The sequence below is a fragment of the Mastomys coucha genome, unplaced genomic scaffold (genome assembly GCF_008632895.1).
Source record: "Mastomys coucha isolate ucsf_1 unplaced genomic scaffold, UCSF_Mcou_1 pScaffold23, whole genome shotgun sequence".
NCBI lineage: Eukaryota > Metazoa > Chordata > Mammalia > Rodentia > Muridae > Mastomys > Mastomys coucha.
In genome coordinates this window covers 7,928,254-7,931,446 of record NW_022196906.1, presented here as the reverse complement: position 1 = coordinate 7,931,446, position 3,193 = coordinate 7,928,254, and positions in this window count along the sequence as shown.

The window sequence follows — 3,193 nt, the reverse complement described above, 5'->3', positions numbered from 1 at the left end:
TAGATCAGATACCTCTCAGTCCTGGACCCACAGTTAGAGCCAAAATTTTAAGGTCTATTAAAATCAAAACAAACAAACAAAAAAACTTTATGTTTTTATGTTCATTAAAAAATTAGTAGTGGCTGGATGGTGGTGGCGCATACCTTTAATCCCAGCACTTGGGAGGCAGAAGCAGGGGGATTTCTGAGTTCAAGGCCAGCCTGGTCTACAGAATGAGTTCCAGGACAACCAGGACTATGCAGAGAAACCCTGTCTCAAAAAAAAAACAAAACAAAACAAAACAAAACAAAAAACAAAAAACAAAAACAAAAACAAAATTAGTAGTGATGTATTATTTTAAAATATATAGCTAATACGTTTGGAGTTATTTAAAATTTATACTGAGAAAACATGTATTTTCAGTATTGCTATAGACAAGCATCTACATAAGACTGTTCAATTGACTATTGTTTTATAATACTCATTTTTACTGTTACAATGTTTTATACATTTTAAAGAATATGACAAAATAAAAAAAGAAGGTATGGCAGGTAATGAAGGGGGGTCTCTGGGAGAAGTTGGGGTACAAAAGGGAAAGAAGAATGTGATATAATTCTACTTACTTAAAATATATTTTTAAATGTTAACAGATTCAGATAAGTGGAAATAATGTATCTTTTCTCATCATAATATAACTTAAATAAATAAATAGAAAAAGAAAAAGAAGATGCAGTCTTTTTTCCACTGGATGCTTTTAGCTCCTTTGACAAAGATCAATTGACCATAGGTGTGTGGGTTCATTTCTGAGTCATCAGTTCTATTCCATTGATCTTCCTGCCTGTCTCTGTACCAATATCATGTAGTTTTTATCACAATTGGTCTGTAGTACAGCATGAGGTGAAGGATAGTGATTCTACTAGAAGTTCTTTTATTGTTGAGAATAGTTTTTGCTATTCTGTGATTTTTGTTATTCCAGATGAATTTGCAAATTGCTCTCTCTAACTCTATGAAGAATTGAATTGGAATTTTGATGGGGATTGCATTGAATCTGTAGATTGCTTTCAGCAAGATGGCCACTTTTACTATATTAATCCTGCCAGTCCACGAGCATGGGAAGTCTTTCCATCTTCTGAGATCTTCTTTAATTTCTTTCTTCAGAGACTTGAAGTTCTTGTTAGACAGATCTTTCACTTGCTTGGTTAGAGTTACACCAAGGAATTTTATGTTATTTGTGACTGGTGAAGTATATCGTTTCCCTAATTTCTTTCTCCACCTGTTTATCCTTGGTATAGAGGAAGGCCACTGATTTGCTTGCATTAATTTTATATCCAGCTACTTTGCTGAAGTTGTTTATCAAGTTTAGGAGCTCTCTGGTGGAATTTTTGGGGTCACTTAAGTATACTATCGTATCATCTGCAAATAGTGATAATTTGACTTCTTCCTTTCCACTTTGTATCCCTTTGATCTCCTTTTGTTGTCTAATTGCTCTGGCTAGGACTTCAAGTATTATGTTGACTAGATAGGAAGAGAATGTGCAGCCTTTTCTAGTCCTTGATTTTAGTGAGATTGCTTCAAGTTTCTCTCCATTTAGTTTGATGTTGGCTGCTGGTTTGTTGTATATTGCTTTTACTGTGTTTAGGTGTGGGCCTTGAACTCCTGATCTTTTCCAAGGCTTTTACCATGAAGGGGTGTTGAATTTTGTCAAATGTTTTTTCAGCATTTAATGAAATAATCATGTTTTTTTTCCTTTGAGTTTGTTTATATAGTGGATTACATTGATGGATTTCCATATATTGAACCATCCCTGCATCCCTGGGATGAAGCATACATGATCAATGATGGATGATTGTTTTGATGTATTCTTGGATTCGGTTCTTAGATATTGGAGGCTAATATCCCTCTATCAGATACAAAGAACTCAAGAAGTTAGGCTCCAGAAAATCAAATAACCCTATTAAAAATGGGGTACAGAGCTAAACAAAAGAATTCTCAACTGAGGAATACTGAATGGACAAGAAGCATCTAAAGAAATATTCAACATCCTTAGTCATCAAGGAAATGCAAATCAAAACAACCCTGGGATTCCACCTCACACCAGTCAGAATGGCTACAATCAAAAACTCAGGTGACAGTAGATATTGGAGAGAATGTGGAGAAAGGGGAACACAACTTCATTTTTGGTGGGATTGCAAACTGTTACAACCACTCTGGAAATCAGTCTGGTGGTTCCTCAGAAAATTGGACATAATACTACCTGAGGAACCAGCTATACCACTCCTGAGCATATACTCAAAAATGCTCCAACATATAACAAGGACACATGCTCTACTATGTTCATAGCAGCTATATTTATAATAGCCAGAGGCTGGAAAGAGCCCAGATGTCCTTCAATAGAGGAATGGATACAGAAAATATGGTATATTTACACAATGGAGTACTACTCAGCTTTTAAAAACAATGACTTCATGAAATTCTTAGGCAAATGGATGAATCTGGAGAATATCATCCTGTGTGAGGTAACCCAGTCACAAAAGAACACACAAGGTATGCACTCACTGATGAGTGGATATTAGCCGAAAAGCTTGGAATACATGAAGCTCAAGAAGAAGAAAGACCAAAGTGTGGATGCTTCAGTCCTTTTTAGAAGGAGGAACAAAATACCTATGGAAGAAGTTACAGAGACAGAGTGTGGAGCAGAGATGGAAGGAAAGGCCATGCAGAGACTGCCCCACCTGGGGATCCATCACAAACACAGATATGTTGTGTTTGCCAAGAAGTGCATACTGACTAGAGCCTGATATAGCTGTCTCCTGTATTTGTCTCTGACAAATACAGAGCCGGATGCTCACACCCAACCATTGGACTGAGCACAGGGTCCCCAGTGGAGGAGTTGGAGAAGGGACTGAAGGAGCTGAAGAAGTTTGCAGCTACATAGGAAAAACAACAATATCAACCAACCAGACACCCCAGAGCTCCCAGGGGACTGAACCACCAACCCAAGTATACACATGGAGGGACTCACGGCTCCAGCTGCATCCAGTAGCAGAGGATGGCATTGTCTGGCATCAGTAGGAGAGGCCCTTGGTCCTGTGAAGGCTTGATGCTCCAGTGTAGGGGAATGCCAGGGCAAGGAGGCAGGAGTGGGTGGGTGGGTGGGTGGGTGGGGAACACCCTCATAGAAGCAGGGGGAGGGAGGATAGGATAGGGAGTTTCA